Source organism: Ictidomys tridecemlineatus, chromosome 9, assembly GCF_052094955.1.
Source record: "Ictidomys tridecemlineatus isolate mIctTri1 chromosome 9, mIctTri1.hap1, whole genome shotgun sequence".
Taxonomy (NCBI): domain Eukaryota; kingdom Metazoa; phylum Chordata; class Mammalia; order Rodentia; family Sciuridae; genus Ictidomys; species Ictidomys tridecemlineatus.
The window spans coordinates 81,308,162-81,331,838 of record NC_135485.1 but is presented as its reverse complement, the minus strand read 5'-3'; the positions used below and the strand labels follow the sequence as shown (position 1 = coordinate 81,331,838).

General features: G+C 46.0%; 1 long non-coding RNA gene and 1 pseudogene across 4 annotated transcripts in view; one reads left to right on the top strand and one right to left on the bottom strand.

Moving 5' to 3' along the window:
- LOC144366842 (uncharacterized) overlaps positions 1-1,886 on the bottom strand; it is a 34,993-nt gene extending 33,107 nt beyond the window's left edge. For 2 of the 3 annotated variants that reach the window (XR_013425985.1, XR_013425984.1), the window contains exon 1: positions 599-716. This is a non-coding gene — a long non-coding RNA (uncharacterized LOC144366842). Of the gene's footprint in view, positions 1-598; positions 717-760; positions 1,027-1,118 lie in introns of those variants that run through there. The other variant, XR_013425986.1, reaches the window with a different exon arrangement.
- On the top strand, positions 911-21,596 carry LOC144366841 (small ribosomal subunit protein uS5m-like; annotated as a pseudogene). The gene is made up of 12 exons (XR_013425983.1): positions 911-983; positions 4,777-4,856; positions 8,935-9,072; positions 9,685-9,810; positions 11,868-12,101; positions 13,486-13,520; positions 15,313-15,403; positions 17,673-17,719; positions 17,966-18,023; positions 18,308-18,361; positions 20,082-20,218; positions 21,220-21,596. The product of XR_013425983.1 is annotated as a small ribosomal subunit protein uS5m-like (transcript).
- Positions 21,597-23,677: the final 2,081 nt, after the last annotated feature.

Sequence of the window (23,677 nt, the reverse complement as noted above, 5' to 3'; positions counted from 1 at the left end):
GCTGTCCATACTGAACTGGCTTTTGTCTCACTTAGACACAAAGGTCAGCAGTGCACAACAACTGTGTCACTTTTTTTTTTTAATATTTATTTTTTAGTTATGGTTGGGCACAATACCTTTGTTTTATTTATTCATTTTTACATGGTGCTGAAGATCGAACCCAGGGCCTTGCATGTGCTCTACCGCTGAGCCACAACCCCAACCCAACTATGTCGGTCTTGGTCGGCTCTGCCACGATTTTTACTTTTCTGTATATCTGAACATTCTAACCCTGATCCGATCGATCGTTAAAGACTATCTGAGCAGGAGTCCGTTTCTCACAACACATTCCTGCCATCCTTTGTGGCAGGTTTGTGCATCATTTGTGCAAGAACAGACTGCATAAAACGGAGCCTGAGATGAACGGGAAAACCCTGGGATATGCGTGTGTGACCCACACGTTGGAATCAGAATAAATGCAGAAATGCCTGTGAAACTCGAGCAAAGTACTTCATCTCCAAAACTCCACAGCTTTCCTGGAGCGGGTTTCAATCTCTCCACCCTGTCTCATCCACCCTGTGGATCCTCCCTACACTTCGTGGGTCTCGGGCATGGGTACCTTGGAGAGCTCGCTGGGCCAGCCGGACCTAACGGGCGCTCACAAGCGGCCGCCTCCAACTGGCCGACCCGCGCCCCGGGCTGGCCCCGCCCCAGCCCCGCCCCCGGGCCCTTGCGCGAGGACCCCGCGGAGCTGTCCGCGGCTACGCCCGACCCAACCTACCCTGTGGCCCATCCGGATAATCCTTCCAACCCGATATGGGCTACGGCGTGGTCCTTGGGTCTCGCACCTCCAGCCGAGGGATGGGGCCCGCGGTTTGACAAGGAGCCTCTCGGCAGGCGAAGGACCGGCTGCCCCGGAGGGAGGAGGCGCGGCTCGCGCTTCAGCATGGCGGCGGCGGTGCACGCTGCGGGCCCCCTGCCTGCGCTGTGCGGTGTGTGGACCGGTGAGCACGGGAAGGAGGCGCGGGAGCCGGGGGTCGCCAGGGCCTGCGGGAGTCCGGGCGGAGGGAAGTGAGCAGCGTCCCACGGCTCTCCCATCCAGCCCGGGACCGATGGGTGACCTTGCGCGCGTTCCTTACCTCTCTGGGCGTTGGGGCGCTTCGCTGTAACGTGACCGTGAAGTGCAGTCGGTTCTTCGCGGTTAGTTTAGGTGAATAGGAGGGAACTGGCGAGCCTTGCTTTCCGGGCGGGCAGGCGCGACCCCTGGGGTCACATGGTGATGCCCACCGGGTTCGGGGCTGAGAGGCGCCCGCGGGGCTCTGAAGGTGATGGTGGTTGTCCAGGTGGAGTCGGAGAGCACTGGCCTCCGTCAGCTTAATTCCAGCTGGCCGGTGGCCTCAGTGCAGAGACGGATGACTCGGACGTCAGCCCGCAGTGTCGCCTTTCCTGTCCCCCCGCCCGGGCCCTGGTGGGTTGTGTGCACCCTAGGAAGGCGCCCTGCTGCTGTGTTGCCTAAGGTTGGCTCCAGGGCCACTGCGTGGCCGCCGCCTGCCTTCTCTGCCCTATTTTGTTGTTAAGTCCACAGTTCAGCATTTCTAATTCTGGAACTCAAAGCCCCCTAAAACCCTCAAGGTTCATTTTTTTTTTTTTGGTAACTCATTTTGTAGCAAAAAATTTCACCAGCAATCTTGGCAGAAAATCTGACCTTAATATTCTTTTCTTTTGTCTTTATGATTGTCTCTTCCCTTTTATTTTTCTTCCCCCATCTCCTACTATTTCAAGGCTGTCTTCCTTCATGAGTCTAAACTGTGTGCCAGCCACTGTCTTCCTCTGTTCATGCGTTTTCCCTCACTGCCTTCCCAGTCCCTTTATGGAGTAGATTCTGTTATTACACTCTTTATACAGGTGGTGGAGGGAGCCACACAGATTGAGCAAGGGACATAGGTTTTTGCACCCAAAATTCCTGACACCAAAGTGTGTTTCCCCGCCCCCCCCTTTTTTGTTTTCTTGTGTATAACTATTTTTTTTTGTTTTTTTTTCAGCTTTATTGAACTATAATTCACATACCATACAGTTCATCTATTTGAAGTGCACAATATTTGCACAAACCTGTGCATTTATCATTATAATCTAATTAGAACATTTTTATCACTCCAAGAAGGAAGCTTTTTAGCTGTAGCCACCAATGATCTATTTTCCACTCTTCTTAGCTCTCCTGTTCTAGACATTTCATATAAGTAGAACTGCATACATGGCTGGCTTATTTAGTGCAAGGTCATCAAGATTCATCCTTATTGTAACATGTGTCATCCTGAATTTCTTGGGGATGAATTGTAATGTGTCCATCACCACACTTTATCTGCTCATCAGTTGAGGGACACTTGAGTTGTTTTCCATCTTTTGGCTATTATGCCTAATGTTGCTGTAAACATCAGCATGCCATGTTTTTACATGTGTGTCTATTTACTTTTCTCTTGAGTATGTGCCTGGGAATGGAGTTGCTGGATAAAATGGTAATTCCACACTTGAGGGATGGCCAGAATGTTTTCGAAGTACCTGAGGGTACAGTGAGGGTTTTGATTTTTCTTTAGCAACATTTCTTATTATCTGTTCTTTTGATTATAGCCATCCTAGTGAGTATGAAATGGTATTAATTTGAAATTTTGATTTGCAATTTCCTGATGGATAATGAATGTATTTTCATGTGCTTATTAGCCATTTTTACATGTTTTTTTGAGAAATGTCTGTTCAAGTGTTTTGGCTCTCTTAAAATTGGATTTTCATTTTATTATTGAATTGTAAGGAGTTCTAAAGGTGTCTAATCAGATGTATGATTTGCAGAATTTTATTCCATATGTTGTTTTTTAACTTTCTTAATAGTTTGTGAGTGTTTTTTTTTTTTTTTGTACTGAGGATTGATCCCAGGGGTGCCTAATCACTGAGACACATTTCCAACCCTTGTTTATATATATATTTGTAGTGACAGGGTCTCACTGAGTTGCTTAGGGCTTTGCTAAGGCTGGCTTTGAACTCAACAATCCTCCTGCCTCAGCCCCTAGAGCTGCTGGGAATATAGGCATGCACCACCAAGCCTGGCTTGATAGTGTTTTTTTGAGGCATACAAGGTTTTTGTTTATTTGTTTTTGTAGTGCTAGAGACTGAACCCAGGCATGCTGGTTCTTCTACCGCTGAGCTGAGCTTTATCCCCATCCCCGAAACACAGGTTTTAAATTTTGGTAAAGTCTGGTTTATGGGTTTTTTCTTTTTTTTCTTTTTATCACTTGTACTTTTGGAGTTATGTTTAAGAAACATTGCTAGACCCGAGGTCATGATAATTTACCTCTGTTTTTCTTCTAGGAGTTTTATAGTTTTAGCTCTTACCTTCAGGTCTTTAGTCCATTTTGAATTAAGTTGTACATAAGGTGTGAGGTAGGGCTCCAACTTCATTCTTCTATAGGTTGACACCCTGTTATTCCAACACCATTTATTGAACACATTCCTTTTCCCCTATTGAATGGTCATGGTCCCTCTGCCAAAAACCAGTTGCCCACAAATGCTGTCTAAGTGTGTTCTGGAGAACCACACTGTATGAAGGGTTGCACAGGGAGGTACAGTCAGCCTGGTGCTGTGGGGGCTCCAGAGGGTGGAGGTTTCACAAGAGCTGCTGAGCCTCCAGGATCTGGTGGATCCAGGATCTCATATACAAAAGTGTATGAGAGCGAATTCAAGACTAACTGTGTGTTTGGATGGCTATGGGGAGGGTGGGGCAGGGGCAGCAGGAGGCTGGTGTGGAAGTCTGGGGCCATGTGGCAGTCCTGCAGGCTGTGCCCAGAATTTGTAACTTGGCAGCAGGAAGCCAGGGAAGGACATGTCAGGGCTGTTAATTGATGAAGCCTCTTACTGTAGAAAGGTGGTAAATACAAGGGGAGAGGTGGGAGACCCATTAAGAAACCTTGAACCTGTGTCTGAGTGATGCTAAGGCCTGAACAAAGAAGTGGCAGCAGGACCACAGCAGAGGTGTGGCCCACGGCAGAGGGATTTTTAAGGTGACTGCCAAGCATGAAGCCTGGTTGATGGGAGGGTGAAGAGAAGGTGCAGCATGATGGCAGCTACTTGGCCAGTGGTCACTAAGCCTGGAAATCACTCGTCCACTTCTCTTAGTTCTTTAATTCTGTAGATGGTATTATTTTGTGAATGTTACTGTTTTATTTATTTTTGGGATACTGGGCATTGCACCCTATTTTGCTTTACAGAGCCACATCCTCAGCCCTTTATATCTCGAGACCTGAGTTTGCACTTCCCCTGCCTTAGCCTGAATTTGCACTTCCCCTGCCTTAGCCTGAATTTGCACTTCCCCTGCCTTAGCCTCCTTGGTATCTTGGGTTGCGGGTTTGTGCCACAGTAGGTGGCTCACCTTATTATTTTAAATGTCTCTCTTCATGTAGGAATGTATCTTTAAAATTTATTTATTTATTGTTGGAGGCCTGTGGATATAGCTCAGTGGTAAAGCACTTGCCCAGCATATGTGATGCTCTGGGTTCTATTGCCCACACCACAAAACAACTCCACTTTTTGCTGAGTGCAGAGGCCTTCATCTGTAATCCCAGCAACTTGGGAGCCTGAGACAGGAGAATTGCAAGTTGGAAACCAGTCTGGGCAACTTAGAGAGACCCTGTCTCAAAAAACGAAGAGGGGATGTGGCTCAGTGGTGAAGCGCGTGCCTGCAGGCTCCAGGCCCTGGGTTCAATCCCCGCACTGGAACCAAAAAATATTTATTTACTTATTTTTAATTGACAGGTCATTTCTGGTGCAGGCAGCTTTCCCTGAACACCTTTCCAACAGCTTCTGATGGGCGCTGAAGACCACTTTCAGCAATGGTAAGATTCATTTGGGAAGTATCTGTTCTCATAAGATTTAATAAGAGTTTCTGTAGATTTTAAAATGTGAATGGACAAGGCATGTCCTTGATGATGGTATTGTACAGTCTTAAGTATTTTTCAAATTTTTTATGACTGCAGTTGTTGTAGTTCAAGGCTTTAAAAAATAATGGTTGCCATTTTTGAGTAGGTATTGTGCACTAGGCTTGAAACATGTCACCTTGTTCAGCCCTCACACTGGCTTTCATGAGCTTATTCGCATTTTAGAGATGATAAGGTGAATCTCTGAGAAGCCAAGTGACTTGTTCAAGATCATGCAGCCAGGCCAGGCACAGTAGTGCACACCTGTAATCCCAGTGACTTCGGAGGCTGAGGCAGGAGGTTGCAAGTTCAAGGCCAGCTCTGTCTTAAAATAAAAAGGACTAGGGATGGGGCTCAGTGGTTAAATACCCCTGAATTCAATGCCCAGTACCTTCCCCCAAAAACGAATGAAAGAAATCACACAGCCAGTGAAGCAGGGCTGGTCCCAGAGCTTTCTGGCTGCTGTGATGCCCCCTCCTGTGGACACAGACTTCCTTGACATAGTGCAGGGCCTCTCTTCAGCTGCCTTCTGGGAAGTCCAGGCCAACCTTGCTGTGCAAGGAAGCCTGGCCCTTTCACCTTGAGCTTCTGGGACTCCTGAGTGCTGGGCTTCCCTGTGGGTCTCCTGCCTTTTCCTCTTGGAGACCCACCTGTGAGATGCCTTGGAGATCCTGGGAGAAGTCCAGCTGACAGGGCTTTCTCCCTAATGGCAGATTTCCTACGACCTGTCACACCCACTGTGAATTAACCAGTTTGATTTGTTGCTTGGTTGATTCACTCACTGATTTATAAACAGTTTATTTACCCCTTAACATGTGCCAGGCACTGCCCTGACCTGAGCCGGTGTAGGGCCTGATAGGGATAGCTGTCCTCACTGCAGGTTGCTGTGCTGTTCCTTAAAATATTAACTTTCAGGCTGGGGGTGCGGCTCAGAAGTTGAGCCTTGCCTAGGGTGCCCAAGGCCCGCAATTGAATCCCCAGCTCCACACCAGAAGTAAAAAAAAAAAAAAAAAAATTGAGTTTCCAAAAGGTCGTAAAAGGCTCAGAGCTTTCATTCCTAGTTCTTTTCTGCTCCTTCCCATCATCTAGGGACACTAATTCTTTCACCTTCCTCTGGTTATATTTCTAAATATGTTGAGTCTTCTTTAAACAACATTGTTATGCTAATTGGAGATGAAACAGTCTATCCTTACCCTTACTTTCTTCCAGTATAGGTAGAAGCAGAGTTTGGACTGAATCTCTGGGCATTGTTTTTGTTATTAAATTATGTGCAAATTCAGAGCTGAGCTAGGTAGTATTCTACTGTTACATTTTTTCCTGAAATTAATAATTGCCTGACTTTTAAGAAGTTGATTGCTTTCCTTATCACTCTATTTTTCTAAATGCTTCAACAAATCAGTCAGAAACATAGTAATAAATTTTCTAAAATCTCTCACCAACCAGTTTTCCTAGAAGAGACCCAAGTGAGAAGGAAGGAGTTCTTGGTGTAGAACTTGATGTGTGCTGAGGTAGAACCCTGGGGGCCTCTCCGTCCCTACCTGAGGGGCTCTGGCCTATCCCACTTTAGGCTGCAGGGTTGTTGCTTCCTGAGTCTGGGGTCTCATGACCTAAACTTAATAAGAACTCAAAGGATCAGAACAGAGTTGATAAGTGAGGTGGATTGTGATCTGTAAGTGAGCTTCAGTGACTCAGCCTGAACTACTGAACTTTCTTCTTTAAAAAATCATAACACGGGGCTGGGGATGTGGCTCCAGCAGTAGCGCACTCCCCTGGCATGGGTGCGGCCCGGGTTCAATCCTCAGCACCACATACAAACAAAGATGTTGTGTCTGCCGAAAACTAAAATGTAAATAAAATATTAAAAAAAAATCGTAACACAATGTAAGCAAAACCATTTATACAAGTGTGCATGAAAATTGACTGTTGTTTTGGTGGTACTGAGGATTGAACTGAGGGGCACCCTATCACTAAGCCACATAACCAGCCCTTTTTATATATTTTTTCTTTGTTTATTTGTTTTTATGGTGCTGGGGATTGAATCCAGGGCCTTGTGCATGCAAGGTAAGCACTCTACCAACTGACTATATCCCCAGACCTATGTTTTATTTTGAAACAGGTTCTTGCTAAGTTGCTAAGGCTGGCTTCGAACTTGCAATCCTTTGCCTCAGTCTCCTGAGTCACTGGGATTACAGCCATGTGCCATGCACCCAGAAAAAGTGACTATTTCTAATGTGTACAAAGCCCTGGGTTCAATCCCCAGTTCTTCCTTGCCTCCCATTAAAACAAACAAACAAAAAACAAGTGGCTATTTCTAAATTCTAAAGTTGATTTCTTTTTTTTTTTTTTTTTTTTTGACATTTGGTTTCTTTTAGGCTGGGTACATTATTAGCTATGAGTGATATTTCAGTCTTTCAAAAAAAATCTGTTAATAATTTTTACACTTCTTGAACTACATTAAAGATTATAATGCTGAACAGAGCAAGATGAAATGTTTTAATATTAGATATGTGTTGAAGATGAAGGTGTTTACAAGAAAGGCTGTATATAGCAGAATGAGATTTGTAATGATAAAGTTCTGGTTTGTTAAACAATGAAGACCCAGGGCTGGGGTTGTAGCTCAGTAGCAGAGTGCTTGCCTAGCATGTGAGGCACTAGGTTTGATCCTCAGCACCACATATAAATAAATAAAGATCCATCAACAACTTAAAAAAAAATGAAGACCCAATGTTTTCTGGCTACATTTTATTTGGTAGTTCATCAGGTGGGCTACAGGTCTAGAGGACATCTGTGTGCTAGGTGCGATCTCCCTCCCCACAGGTGAGCAAATCATCTGGAATCGAAATTAGTGTTGAAATCTCATCCAGTCATCCAGTAGCTTGTGGCATTGGCAAATGTATCTCATAGGCCTACATTTGAAACAAAATGGTCGTATTAAGTGCTGTCCAGTAATCAAAGATTATCCCTTTGTGTTTGGGTCTCTGTATTCAGTGGAACTATTTTGATGGCTTCCTACCACCCTTAGATGTCACTCTCCCTGTCCTTACCCGCTTTCTTTCTCTGGTCCTGTGAGTCATGGTTGATGCTGCTGATGAATCTGCAGTTACTGTCCTCTGCATGGCTTCACTCAGACTTGAAAACAGCTGTTGTCAGGTTTTTGTTTTCTGTTTATCAAGCCAATACCCTAAAGGCCACTTTCCCTCCAGGGCTGTTTTAATCCTGTCACTTCTCTAGTGAAGCACAGAGCTCAAGAATCTGTGCATGCACTGATCTTGCCAGCACTGTCCCACTCCTTCATCACCACCTGTTCCTGTCACCTCTGCCTTCTTCCTCACGTGAAATCGCCATCCCTGGGACTGGTCAGATGGCTTCCTCTCAGACATGGCTGTTCTAAAACCTTTTCTCAAGTAATAGATGCATGTGGTTAAAAAAAAAAAAATCTCTCAAAATACAAAAATGCGGGTCTTTCACATCCAGCCTTAAATGCCCCTGTTTTCTTCCACAGAGGCAGCCGCTCCTCAGTTTCTTGCGTGATCTTCTGGAGTTGTCTACAGCATGCCTTCCCTGCTTCCCTGTGTTTTGAACATAAAGGGCAGGGTACCCTCTACACATTGAGTCTTGTTCTTCTGAACAGTTTCACTTGAAGGTCTTTCCTCATCTGTCCACTGCCCAGCTGCATACAGCAGAGGGCGCCATTTGCCCAGAGCAGCCCAGGAGCTTGGGCTGGATAATGCAGGGCAGAAACCCTGGCTGTACAGAGCTTTCTTGAGACTGGGACATCCACTGTGGAAATGAACCATGACCTCTCTAGGATGGGCATTTAGGTGGCTTTCATTCCTAAAAGTTTGTTTTTATTTTTGAAATAACAATTGTCCTCAAAATATGATTCTTAAAAGATTAGAATTTTTAGTGACTTATTTTTATCAAGTCACAGTTATTTGGTGTTGGCAGCTCCACAGCCAGGGAGCATCTAACTTGGTTTTGTTTCATCTCTCTGTAGGCCCTTTGTCACTGCAGGGAACCAGAGACAGCCGACGCTTCACCAGCTTGAGCCATGCGCTACAGACACAGTGCTGTATCTCTCCTCCCACCAGCCGGTCAGGCCAGCAGTACAGACCCTACAGCTTCTTCACTAAATGTAGGTAGACTGGCACACACTTCCACCTCCTGCAACAGGAAAGTAGGGGTGCTTTCCTATCTTAATTTTTCTTCTGTCATAAATGAATTAACATTTTAGTGATTATTAAACTAAAAATGTAACTAGAATTATCTCATGTGCTACACCTGTATTTGGAGAGCACTAGTTTATCTGAGCCCCTCATTTGGGGCACCCAAGGCCTAGAAGTATTGAACTGTGCCCCAGATACCCTGCTGATTTAGAGTCACACCAAGAAGGCCCTTACTGTTTTTAGCTGGGCCTTTGCTAGGACATATCATTTGGAGACGTTCAAGAGACGTCACTACTGAGACCTGAGTTGTGATTGGCATACATCAGGGAAGCAAGTCTACTTACTGGTCAGGGACTTACTGGGATTTAATGTTAGCCATCTTTTGTGGAAAAAAAGTGGAATTGTCTCCTCTTGTGTTTTCCAAATGTAATCATGTTTTATGTTCACTGTATGATTTTATTTTATTTTCATTACCTCAGTGACATGGATGAAGCTGGGCTTTCTGGCCTTTCTTATTCTTAGGAGAGTGTAGATCTTTGCTTTACAACTACAGAGTTTTTAAAAACCCCGTTTCCTTACAGTGACAGCAGATGAGCTCTGGAAAGGTGCTTTAGCAGAGACTGGTGCTGGGGCAAGAAAAGGAAGAGGCAAAAGAAGCAAAAAAAAGAGAAGGAAGGATCTGAACAGGGGTCAGGTCATTGGTGAAGGTAAACGTGTTTGGTTGTTTTGACAGTTTTCAGATTTGGTCCTGAACTTGGGGTGGGAAACTAATGATCTTGGGAAGGGGAGAAATAGGAAGCAAGCTGGGTCTGAGGGAGGCCTGGGGGGGCCCAGTGGCAAACTTTGTTCTAAAAAGAGTCTATGTGCTTTTAAAGTGTTTTCCCCCGATTTTATGGATATTTGGCAAACTGGAAACATTCTCATTAAGTGCATAAGAATCCATGGTTTAGAGTCCAACCAGGGGGCTTACCAGCTGCCCCAGAGTGTCACGTACTCCATGGGGCACAGCTGTGATAGGTCCTGTGCTGCACACAGCCCAGTGCAGGCAGGTGGAGCTCGCAGAGAGCTGGCAGGCTTCCCCCTGCCCAGAGAAGACAGTGACCAAGAGCAGATCTGTAGTCACCGGGCCTGTTGCAGCTACTCAACTGGGCTGCTGTCACACAGAAACTGCCCTGGACAGCGCATGGTTGGACAGGCCCAGCTGTGTTCCAGTAAAACTTTATTTACAAATCAGCTGGTGGGCCGCACTTGGCCTTGGTCCTTCACGTGCTGATGTGATTGTTTATACTTGTGCTTTTGAATGCAAAAATAGGATGGGTGAACTTGAATTGGCTTATTTTTACTGTTGTGCAGACTCATCGCTTTTGATACTAACAACCTTTCAGAAATAAAGGAAGCACCTTGTGCTGCACTTCTAAGATTGCACATCTGCTTGGGTGCTTTCACTACTTGTATCTTGTTTTAGTTTTTAAGCATTTGTTATTTATTTTTAATAATGTTAATAATAATAGTAATTATTATTATTATTATTATTATTATTATTATTATTATTATTATTATTATTGAGACAGGTCTTGCCATCTGGTCTTGCCAGGCTGGTCTTGAACTTGCAGGTTAAAACCTCCCTCCTGTCTCAGCCTCCCACCTAGCTGGGACTGCTCACATGCACCACTGTGTCTGGCTATAATTTATTTTTTCAAATTATAAAAATCGTATGCATACCTTCTCAGTAAAAACGCAGATTGTAGAGAAAACTAAAAGCCCCTGATGTCCTTTCTGCCGTCCACATTCCCATTGTCTCCCCTGAGGGGCCACTGGTCTCATATTGATTGGTATTTCCTTCAGTTGTTTTTGTGTGTGCTGGTGCGCGCTTTTGTATAAATTCCCTAAAAGAAATAGATATCGTCTTTAAAAAGAAAAGAAAAGAAAAAGATAATTATACTATATGGTACATGCAATTGTATAATCTGCTTTTTTTTTTTTTAACCCAATAAGAGGACTCAGGGCTGGACATGGTGGCAAACCCCTTAAACCCAGCGACTGGGGAAGCTGAGGCAGGAGGATGACAAGTTTCAAGGCCCGCCTCAAGAATTTAGTGAGACCCTGTCTCAAAATAAATAAAAAGGGTTGGGGATGTGGCTCAGTGGTAGAACGCCACTGGGTTCAATTTCCAGAACCAAAAGTAATAATAATAACATGTCTTAGAAATCATTCCACATCAGAACCTGGAGAGCAACGTTTTTTTGGTTTTTTGTTTTTAAGAGAGAGAGAGAGAGAGAGAATTTAATATTTTATTTTTTAGTTTTTGGTGGACACAACATCTTTATTTGTATGTGGTGCTGAGGATTAAACCCTGCGCCGCACGCATGCCAGGCAAGCACACTACTGCTTGAGAGCCACATCCCCAGCCTGAGAGCAACGGCTTTTGATTTTGTGCAGGATATGGCACCTGCTGGCTGTGCGTTCAGCCGTTCCTCTGTTGCCGACTCGGCTTACGTGCGTTACAGGTCGTGTTTCAGCAGACATCTTAGCGCTCACAGGCCTCACGAGTGTTTCTCTTGGTAAAAGTGAAAATGCGGTCACATGCCTGTAGGGTAGATGTGCATAAAACTGTGACAGTGCCAGGTCACCTGCCAAGTGATCGCATCAGCTCCAACTCCACAATACTATGCTGGTGTCTGTACACGCGTTCCCTGGCATCTTAGCAACATGAAGAGTGAGCACCTTTTAGAAGTTGTCACTTACCTAAATCTTTACCCTTTAGGACGCTCCGGCTTCTTGTGGCCGGGTCTAAATGCCCCTCTCATGAGAAATGGAGCCGTGCAGACTATTGCCCAGAGGAGCAAGGAGGAGCAGGAGCAGGTGGCGGCTGACATGCTCCAGCAGAGGGAAGAGTGGGACCGGAAGCGGAGGATGAAAGTGAAGCGGGAGCGAGGCTGGAGCGGGAACACATGGGGTGGCCTCAGTCTCGGTCCCCCGGACCCTGGTCCCAATGGAGGTAGTGGAGGCCTGGTTGGAAAGCCCTGGGTCCCAGTGCCTTAGCAGGTACCTTATACATGGTGGTGTGCATTATAGATCTGTAGGGCACAGTGTTTCCCAAACACGTGGCCTCAGGCTTGGAGTGCTGTTTAACAGCAGAGTTGAGAGACCCCAGAGAGCTGTCACTAAGCCTTCGTAAAAGCAAACATGAAACAAAAACTGACTACACTTAGGCTGAATTAGAAAACAAAGCCTCCCCCTCCCCACAAAGGCAGATTCACCTGAAAAATCTTGCTCTTGCCAGTGAGTGGGAGAGGAGGAAGCAAACAGGAGTTTGGCTCAAAGTAGAGGAACGGTTGGGCTGGAGAGGATGGGGCGAGCGTGCAGGAGGGTGGAGGTCTGGGAGGGAGAGGACCTGCCCCAGTATCCAGATCCAGAGTTTAGACAGACAGGCTGCTGTTAGCCAGCAGGGGCAGGGTGCAGATTTGGGTGAGCCTATGCAATGGGGGTGGAAAGGCGGGGAGGTCACCTGGTATCTGGTAGCTTTGGTCAGGAGTCATCAAGCCAGATAGTGGCATTGGTGAACATGGCCACCAGAATATTTCTTGATGAGAAGGTGGCACTTGGCACTGGCTTCACTATCACCCAGTGGGTGGGACCCTGGCAGTGTCCAGGAAAGAAGATTGACTCTTGAGCTGACCGCTTTCAAAGCCGACTGCTGGGTACAGAAGCTTTTATTCTGCTCTCCTATTTTATTATGTAATTGAGATTTTCTGTAATAAGTAAAAGCAAGAGAATTGGGGAGTGTTGGAAACAGCTGTGGTGGTGAGCAGAGGCTGAATTAAGAGAACTGAAAGCTGAGGAGCCGAGAGTTCCCGAGCGGGTCAGACCCGCAGTTGAGAGTGGTCAGCATAAGCCAGGCTCTGATCTCTCCCGGCAGCAGCAGCAGGCCACTTGTGACCACACAGCTGCCTGGGTTCTGGCCTGGAGAGGGCGGTAGAGACAAAAGTGTAGGGATTGAGGACGTTGGCGAGATCTATGAGGAGTGAGGGACTTTGGTGTCTTTGAGGGACTTTGGTGAGAGAGGCTGTGAAGAGCCCAGGAGACCAGATGGGAAAGCAGCGACGAAGGCTCTGGAGGTGTCGGCGCTCCAGGAACCTGTGCCTCGGGAGCCGGCAGCAGGGAGCTGGAGAGGGGGAGGCTGTGGTCAGAGAGCCGTGGCTGAGCTCGTGAAGTCAGGCCAGGCAGTCCCCGTGGATGATGGGAACTGGGGCGCAGCCTGGAGAGCGGCACCAGAGAGCTCAGGTTCTTCCCATTAGAAGTCTGAGGGCACCTGGGAAAGGCTGTCACACGTGAGCAGCTTGGATGCTCTTATCTGTGTGCTTTCTCTTCTCTCCTTGTAGAGACCTATGAGGACTTTGATACCAGGATACTCGAGGTAGGCCTGCCGAGCTCAACTCCCAGGGTCCTCTGGAGAGGTTGCCAGGGACGGGTGGGCAGGAGGAGCTGAGCAAAGCTGTGGTCACAGTGATCTCTCGGACACAGACTCAGGTTCAGGGAGGAATTAACACAATTTGAAGTTCAGTTCCTTCATGTTGGTGGTCCCCACTGCTGCCTTGGTTTGTGGGGACTATGAAATTGAGGTTTGTGAGGGGCAAATTCAGGAGCAGAATTTGGAGATTATGTTAAGTTCCTTCTTCCTGGAGCTAGAGTGTGCTATCTGGTGGCCTCTTGTGGAGCTGTACACCAGTTGTATCTAGGACACAATCAGAGAACAGGTTGAGAGGAGCAGGGGCAGGGGCAGAAAGCCTCAGGTTATGGCCAGTGTCCAGTTTGACTAGGGCAGTGGTCTCTGGGCTGCTCACAGATCCTGTATCAGGTGTGCTTGAACCACCCTTCCAGGGTGGTTCTCTGATGGCCAGTGTTCCTTGGAGCTGGCACTGTGCATTTAATCAGTGTTTCATAATGTGGAACAGAGCCGGGCGCAGTGGTGCACAGCTGAAATCCCAGTAGTTTGGGAGGCTAAGGAGGGAGGATTGTGAGTTCAACAGCCTCAGCAAAAGCAAGGCCCTAAGCAACTCAGTGAGACCCTGTCTCTAAATAAAATACAAAAAAGGGATGGGGATGTGGCTCAGTGGTCAAGTGCCCTGAGTTCAATTCCCAGTACCTCCCCAAATTGTGGAATAATTTATATATCAAATTTGTGACAAAGCCTCTCTGAATATGTACATTATTTCTTCAATATCAGTTATATTATGGAATTTTTAAAATATGTTTACAAGTATTTTATGTTGGTATCCCATTGTGTGTTATTCCCCCCACCCCAATTCTAGAGATTGAACCCAGGGCTTTGTGCATTGCTAGGCAAGCACTCTGCCACCAAACCACATCCCCAGCCCTTTTTACTTTTTATTTTGAGAAGGGTCTCGCTAAGTTGCCCAGACTGGCCTTGACTTTGCCTTCTTCCAGCTTCAGTCTCCTGAGTCACATGGATTACAGGCGTGGGCCCCTACACACACCCCAGTTCATAGCTTTTGAAAGTTAATCCCACTGAAAGAGTCTTTCATATGTAGGTTGTTTCCTATAAGATCATTCAAAAGTGTGGCCTCAGCCTCTCTTTTCCTTAAACTTCTTCCTAGAAAGGAAAGGGGACAACTGTCATTTAAGCAGTTTAGTTAATAGTTTCATAATTCCTGGCCTTTAAAATAGGCTGAAAAAATGGGAGATTTTCCTGAAGTTTATAATGAATAGGTGTTTCCAAATTCTGTATTCTTGTTTAAGCCTGATCCTTAACATAGCAATCCAGTCCTGCGAAGTTTTTTCCTTACGTTGCATTTCATCATTTCTAAGATATTTTAGTACCTTTGATACTGGAATTTGTCTTATAATCAGTGTTAAAGTATTTCAAAGTTTAATCCATAGTGTTTTCTTTCCTGTGTACATTTATTAAGATGGGGTATATTGAGTTGTGTAGTTGTAAATTCCTTTAAAGATTATCTTAGTTAACTCTCCTAATAACCCAATGAAATAGGAAGAGAAAGTCTTATTTCCATTGTGTTGCCGAAATGCTCCAGAGGGAAGGTTTGTTTGGGAAGTTTGCATTTGTACCTGCAGACTGGAGGAGGTGCTGGGTCCTGCACCAAGCCTTGTGTGGCTGAGCCAGCAGGTCCTCGTCCTCTACCTCAGAGTTTTCTTCAGCTGTCCTATTGATGAAGCATTTTGTCTTTTAGGTCAGAAATGTTTTCAATATGACAGCCAAAGAGGGAAGGAAGAGATCAGTCCGTGTCCTGGTGGCTGTGGGGAATGGGCAGGGAGCTGCAGGTGAGTGGGGTGACGCTGGACACAAAGAGGCCTGGCTGCCCGGCTGGAAGCCAGGGCCCTGCTGCCAGTCTCACTTTTTCTACTAATAGAGCCGTCTAGAGGTCTGGGCTCACAAACCTGGTGGTAAACCACGAAGCTTCTCAGAGAAAGAAAGAAAAGCTCTTAAGGCCTACATCTGAGGACTGGGTATTTTAAAGGGCTTAAGACACTATTGTATGGTGCATAATAGTGAAAAATTAGAACAAGTTCAGTCGGGCCTGGTTACAGGATAGCTGTCCAATATAATATTCTTTTTTTTAATATTTATTTTTAGTTATAGGTGGACACAAGATCTTTATTTTTTATGTGGTGCTAAGGATCAAACCCAGTGCCTCACGCATGCCAGGCGAGTGCTCTCCCTCTGAGCCACAACCACAGGCCTCCAAAGTAATATTCTATAGCCATTAAAGAATTGTGAAAAATTACTTACACAATAAGTAATTTTTGTTAAAAATTTGTCATGTAATGATGATTTCTTTTTAAAGTCATTTATATGCAAGGAAAAAAACTAGAAGACTATACACTGACTGATAAGTGTTCACTTGGGTTAGCAGGTTTGTCAGTCATTTAAATTTTCTTCTTTAGACTTTTAAAGTTTCCCTACTGAACATCTTGTTTTTGAAATGTGTTCACATAGAACTGAAAAACTGTTAGTTGCTTCCTTTTGAAAATTTCAAAGCAAAAGCAAAAGACATGATAGTGCGTTGCTGTAAGAGACCATGGTTAGCAGTTACTGTTGTCTCTTTTCAAAAATATCTTTTCTGAAATTTTGTGTCCATGTTACCTCCCTTTACCTTTTTATAAAAAGCTTAGCAGAGATCTTATTATAGCCATGAATTTGCACCTTGCTCTTCTTGCTTGGTTTTGCCCTCAGAGGTCTTCTGTTAGCATAAGCAGATTTCTGGTATTGGTTTCATAGTGTTCCAGTGTGTGCATAGACATGATTTTTGACCCAATCCCTATTGTTTCCAAATTTGTATCATTTATTACAAACAACAACAATAACATTGACCTTTTTGTACGTGGAGTTTGTTGAACTTTTGGAAATATAGAAATAGGAGAAATGTCTTGAAATTGCTGCCGCACTGGGTGTAAATGTCAAGTATTGCCAGATCTCCTCCTCAAAGGTTGCATCAGTTTATGTCCCTCTGTACCACCCATCCTTGCCCTGAGTAGTATCAGACTTTACTGATTGTCAGTATGATCCCTGAAAAGTCTCTCCTAGTTTAGACCTGTACTTTCTAAGTTAGGAGAGTGCCGACGCCATTTTGCGTGTTCATTGGCCGTTGCGCTTTCACTTTGGACATCTGTCAGTTCAGGTGCTTTGCCTATTTTTTTAATTGGGTGGTTTTCTTGTCTTTATTGATTGGGATTAGCTTCTTGTAAGTTAAGGACATGAGCCTTTTTCGTCTATCATATTTTGACTTAGTTTTGAATTTTTTTCCACATCAAAGCTTTAAAATCCACAGAAGTTTTAAACCTTAACATAGCAAATTTATCAGTCCTAGGTCACTTCTGGTTTGTGTTTTGCTTAGAAAGTCTCCTTTTGAAGATTATGAGTAAGTCCACTCATATTTCCCTCTAGGACTTCCATGGTTTACTTTGTTCTGTTTAAACTAGGAAGTGGAATTTGAGCCCTTTTTATCCCAGGCCTCAGATGTCTTGCCTATTTTATTTTCCTGTGTATAATTTTAAAACAAAGTACTTTTTTCAAATTAAATAATAAATGGTGGCAGCAAATGATGGAAGCATTTCTGCAACTTGTGATAAACCTCATTTCTTAGGGTAAAGCATTTACAAATTGGAAACTATTAGGTTTATTTTTCTGGTTAATTAAAATTGAAATTTTACTGAAATCATAGTTTTACTCTATAACAATGTATTTTTCCCCATCCCTTCTGGTCATTTTAATCTCTTTGCACAAGTGCCCCAAAACATTTGCCTTTTATAAATATAGAGCATACTTAATTTTAAAAATTGAGTATATTTCATTTTATTAGAGATTTATAAAAGGTCATGTTATGTATCTAAATGTCAAGTCTGTAGAATGCCTCAGAACAGATGAGCACATCTCTGGCTTTCTTCATGGCTGGTTGTGCAGAGCAGGTGTTCTGTGGGCAGTTGAAAGAAGGGCGTGAAATGCTGTAGAGCCCAAACTGGGAGCTGGGGAGAGGCACAGGCTGGATCAGAGTAGCTTTCCTTTTCATAAGTTTTGCTTTTTCTTTTGAAGGTTTTGCCATTGGGAAGGCCACTGAGCGGGTGGATGCTTTCAGGAAAGTACGTGCATGTTTTTCTTTGTTAACATTTAGTAGAAGATGAAAAGCTCTGTGTTCACATGGGGGCACTGCAGGCACACAGTCACGTATCACGAAGGAATCGTCAGTGTACGTGTGATAATGATATTGTGGCTAAGTCCTTATCTTTTAAGGTGCATAGGTGGAATTTTTTATAATAAAATACTTTATAAAATAGTTTTGAAACCCAGCGAGAGATTTAGGAGAATTTGTTCCTTCTTTTCTTCAGGCAAAGAATAAAGCCATCCACTATTTGCATTACATAGAGCGGTATGAAGACCATACAAGTGAGTGTGGGTCTTTCCTTGTAAGATTTGCAGAATGCCACTGTGTCGTGGTGTGTCTGTGACATGCCCAGTGGGTGTCTTTGTGTTGCTCTGACTGCATTCTTACAAATGTGCAAAATGAGGAAACAGCCTGGCCTGGGGGGGGGGGGGTGGCAGGAGAATGAGTGGGGTCAGCGTCTGTGTGTCCTGTGGGCTGGCTGCTTAGGGCAGCACCCAGTGCTCTGTGGCTTTTGCAAACATTAAAGCCACATGCCTGACCCTCCTGTGTCTGCTTTACCCCCCAGTATTCCATGACATCTATAAGAGGACACACATCAAGATGAAGAAACAGCCCAGAGGTAACTGGAAAGCTCTGACTCTCTGTTGAACATGAAGCAGAGAAACCACCACAGTCCCACCCTCCCCCCTGGGGTTGTTCGCCTCTCCTTGAACTCATCCTGAGAGTGACAGATGGAAGGCCTGAATTAGGCTGAGGAAGGCAGGCTCCTGGGGAAGAAGCCAAGTCGGTCTGCACAGGCCCAGGCCTGTTCCAGGAGTGGCTGAGGCTGGCGGAGCAGGTGGTGGTGGTTGGGTTGGATGAGTGAACACATGGTTCCTCCTGGAGACTTCACCCAGCTGGACGGTGTTCCTTCCTGCCAGTCACGTGCTGTTCCTCTACAAGTGTCGTGGTGTTAGGCTTGTTATTTGGTGCTGGGGATTAAACCAGAGCCCCACACCTGTGAAGCACGCGCTGTCACGGAGCTCCCCCAGCCCCTCACCATTGAGTACTGTTGAACTTCTATGATCTCTATTCATTGAGGCACTGGGTGAGCAGAAATGGCCTTTCTTGTCTTGTGGACAGGCCACAGGCAGTGTTGGTTATGGGGACAGTCACACCCAGTGCACTCTTGGTGCAGAATTCTTAAACATTTGGATTTGCATTTTGCTTGCAGTTCTGTAGTAAGAACCTGTTTCATTTGACTGTAGTTTTTTAAATCTCAGGAGTTCAGGTCAGGAGCTGGGCGCAGTGGTGCACACCTGTAATCCCAGTGACACTCAGAAGGCTGAGATAGGAGGATTGCAAGTTCCAGGCCAGCCTCAGCAACTTAGTGAGGCCCTAAGCAACTGAGCTACTGCCTTGTGCCTTCCTCAGTGCTGTCAAGAGGAGGAGGAGGGCCACCTTCATCAGGGTGGCCAGAGGTGGCCTCTGAGCAGGGGCAGTGTGAGTGAGATCCTGAAGGAAGAGGAGCAGAGGGGCAGGTCTGGGAGAACGTTCCAGGCTGGTGCATGCCCCAGGTGCAGTGTGCCCTCGTGCACAGGCCATGTGAGCACAGTGCAGTAAGTGGGGTCAGGCACGGTGTGTGTGTGTGTGTGTGTGTGTGTGTGTGTGTGTTTGTGTGTGTGTGTGATAATGATATTGTGGGGGGAAGATCCTGCAGATGTCTTTGTTTAATTCAGAGAGCAATGGCCAGTGAGAGGTTGTGCCCTGGAGCCTTGATTTGCTGAGGATCAAACCCAGTGCCTCACACATGCCGGGCAAGCGCTCTGCTCTATAGTCCCAGCCCTGGCTTGTGTTTTTGAAGCTCTTCTGGAGGAGGAATTGCCGGTGGCCAAGAGCAGGGCACGTGGCTAGAGGGGAGGAGACCACCCCAGCACTGAAGGCCATCAGGGAGGTGAGAAAGCACTCCAGGAGCCACCAATTCAGGAGACGCTGCCACTTAGGCCAGAAGGTGTTCCCAGGAGAGGGAAGTGGTGTCGCTGCCAGGGCAGCTGAGTGGTCTAGGAGGGTGAGGACAGGCGTCTCCCTTGATGGTAAACAGGCATGGACACGGGAGCTGGCCTGGGCAGAGGGCCAAGAGTTTTCAGGCACTTAAGTTTTAATGTAAGTAATATCCTGGTTTCCCCCCCACTACGTTTAAGGTAGATGTTCTGTTTAATTTTTGTACATACCATTGAATAAATGTCGTCCTAGAAGTCACACCAGCTGGGGGTGGTGAAGCCAAAATGTCATTCCCTAAACCCAGAGCCACACGAAAGACAGCATGCTGGCAGGTGCTCAGTCCATTTCCTGTCTCCTAGGATACGGCCTGCGCTGCCACAGGGCCATCATTACCATCTGCCGGCTCATTGGCATCAAGGACATGTATGTCAAGGTCTCTGGGTCCGTCAACATGCTCAACCTCACCCGGGGCCTCTTCCATGGGCTCTCCCGCCAGGTAACCTTCCCTGGGGTTTGAGCAGGTCTGGCTGTGCTGCAGACCAAGGTGCTGAGGGTCTCCTAGGGGCTCCCACGGCCACCTGCTGCAGTGACCCCAGGGCTCTGCTGCCCAACCAGAGCTAATCTCGTTTCTCAACATCACCTCACCGAGTCGTTTTGAACCAAATCTCAGGTGCCATTTTATTTCATTCGTAAATATTTCAGTGTATTTCTAAAGGATCAGAATCAGAAACCACTTCTCAGGTTTCTGATTCTGATCCTTTAGAGGATCTAAAGGATCCATTTACTTCTATGGTAGAGCGCTTGCTAGGAACACTTAAGGCCCAGGTTTGATCCCCAGCTCTGGGGAAAAAAAATGTCATGGTACCCTTACCATTCCTAAATATCATGACTCAGTATTATCAAGTATCGAATCTGTTCATTCAAATCTATCCATTCGTCCGATTTAAAAACATTTTTTTTTTTTACACAGTTTGATTCAATCCCGTTGATTGATTCAATCCAGTTGAGAAGATGTCAGCACTTCTATAGTTTCTCCTGTGTCTTTTAAGTCTCTCTTGGTCTGTCCCTCTCTCTTCCCCCCTTGCTGCTGTTGTGTTGAAGAAGTCAGGTGTTTTGTCCCATAGTGTTTCCAGGGTTGAGCACCCATGGGGTCCTTGATGTCCTTTCCCCCCTGGACCTCCTGTGATTTGGTTGTTAGATCTCAGGGCTCCACCAGGTTCAGGCTTGGTGCTTGGCCCAGCAGGCACGTGCTTAGGGAGTTTGGAAGGCGAGGCCTGGTGTACCCCAGTTTGGGGTGGGAAGGTGGGCTGAGGCATCCCCCTGTGACAGCACTGTGGTTTAACCACCCAGAATCAGCTGGCACTGCTCTTTCCCCCAAGCTCTCTGGTGGGTACTGCACCCCCACCCCCACCCCACCCCTGTGGTGGTGCCTCTCACTCCTATAGCCACAGGGACCCTCGGAGACCTAACTGCTGTTCTCACTTTGGTCTTGCCCAGGAAACCCACCAACAGCTGGCCGACAAGAAGGGTCTCCATGTGGTGGAATTCCGGGAGGAATGTGGCCCCCTGCCCATCCTGGTCGCCTCCACCCGGGGGGCCTTGAGGAAGGATCCTGAGCCAGAAGAGGAGGTTCCCGACATCAGGCTGGACTGGGAAGAGGTGAAGGCTGCACAGGGAATGAAGCGCTCTATTTGGTCAGGTCTCAAGAGGGCCTCCACCTGACCTTCCTGCCACCTGGCTCCCCCACTGCAACACCATGCCTGCTGCCCTAGGCGCCTGGGACTCCCCCGTCACATCTTGCTGTGTCACCTCTTTTTTTCTTTTTGAGGTAATTTCAACCTTCTTTATTTACAAATAAATAATTCTAGTTTTGATTTATTGATCACGTGATCTGTGCCAGGCAGTGTGACAGGGACATTATGTACTGACCTCAGTTCAAGACTACTTTAAATACTCCATGAAACCAGCAAAAGCAAATGGAGCAGGGAGACAGGAAAAGACCCACCCAGGGGTAATGTGCACAGGGACATGAAGGGCTGTGGTGGCTGTGCCCGACACCCGCTCGGGCTGACCCATCCCTGGGAGGTGACCTCCTGCCCTGTCCCTCATAGCTGCACCCACCTCCAGCAGGGCCCAGGCTGCCCTGGTGGCAGGAAGTGCCTCATTGTTCCAAGTTGCACATCAAGTGCCAGCAGCAGGAACCTCTTGTCACACGCTTGACACCGCTTGTGTGGTGTCTGGAGAAATGTCTCTTCACCTCTTTTTGCCCATTTGAAAAATTGAGTTATTTGTGTTTTTATCATTGAGTTGTAAAGATGCTTTAGTATTGTGGACACAGACCCCTGTAAGGGGTGTGACCCACCATGTTCCTCCTCCGTTGGCAGATGATCATTTCCTGTTTCTTTGAATACTTTCTCTGCCCCCATCCTCCTCCAGTCCTCTGCCTACCCAGGTAGGCCCTTGTCACAGTCCCCCAGTTTATTGTCTTTAAGACAATAGAGTAGTTAAAGCACAATTAATGCCAACATTTTTTTTACACATGTAAATGTGCAATGTATGATAACAACACAGAGACCAGGCAGGAGTCCTGGAAATATGCTGTCATGTGGTTCTTGCAAGGGGTCATTTGAAGATGGACTGGTTAAGGTAAAGATGTGCACTTAAACCCTATTGTAAAGGAGTCACTAGCGTGACACAGAGCTGTAGCTATTAAGCCAGCAAAGAGAATGAGGTTCAATCTTAAAAATAACTCATTGTGCTTGTGCAGTGGCACACACCTATAATCCTAGCTGCTCAGGAAGCTGTGCAGGAGGTTCGCAAGTTCAAGGCCAGCCTCAGCAACTTAGCAGGACCCTGTCTCAGAAAGGGCTAGGCAAACATACAATGCTCTTGATTTGTTGATTATACATATCCTTTGATTAAAGTCTAAACATAACAAGTCTTTAGAGACATTTTGTATCAGAAAAAAAGAAACTGTGATCTTTTGCAAGTTGCTAGATAATGTAGAAATTTGGTACAAACAAAACAAAATGCAAAAAAAATGTGTATGTATTTATAGTGAATAGGATTGCCTGAGGCGCGTAATACTTGTTTATTTAATGTGTGCCCTTGCAGACAATTTTACATGTTTGTATGACAGAACATACATGTATGTGTGAGTGTGTGTGTGTGTGAGAGTGTGTGTGTGTGTGTGTGTGTGTGTGTGTATGTGTGTGTGTGTGTGTGAGAGAGAGAGAGAGAGAGAGAGAGTATGTGTGTGTCTTTTATATACAAAAGAGGCTGAAATGTCTATCCAGGCAGAATATGTGATTAGATCCAAGCCTGTGCAGGGAGTTGGGTGACCATTAACTACGCTGATCTGATGGGTCACAAGTCCCAATGTGTGTCACCCACACTTCAGTCAGCAACAGCAGCCAATCTCCCAACTGTAGCAGCATTAGTTAGTTTCCCTGCACACTCTGTGTTCCTGACATCACAGTGCTGTAAGTTGGTGGCCCTCGTTAAGCAAAGTCATATTTGCAAAACAGCATTATTTGTTTTTAAAGCTTTTAAAGAAACAATTTTCTTGGGGGAAAAAAAAAGGCTTGGGACCCAGCTCAGTGGTGGATTGCTTGCATCGATGTGGGAAGCTATGGGTTTTATCCCCAGCACCACAGAACAAACTCAAAAAACCCTCAATCCAAGAGAAGGCAGGAAAAGAGGAGAAGGGGAACAAGGAACAGGCGGCCCCAAAGAGAAGCCTGGGAAGTTCAAACCAGCCGTTCCTCAACCGCAGTAAGTGCAAGCCCTCTGAACACCTGTGCACATCCTGTCAGCGCACTGTGCTGTGTCCTGTTGAGCTTAACTATGTCCTCCTGGTGTTCCCCTTCAGGGTCTGTACACTTCTGGCAGCAGGCTGGTCCCGTCTCCAGCTTTGGTCATGGCGTCCACCCACCTCTCCTCACAGTTCTCAAGT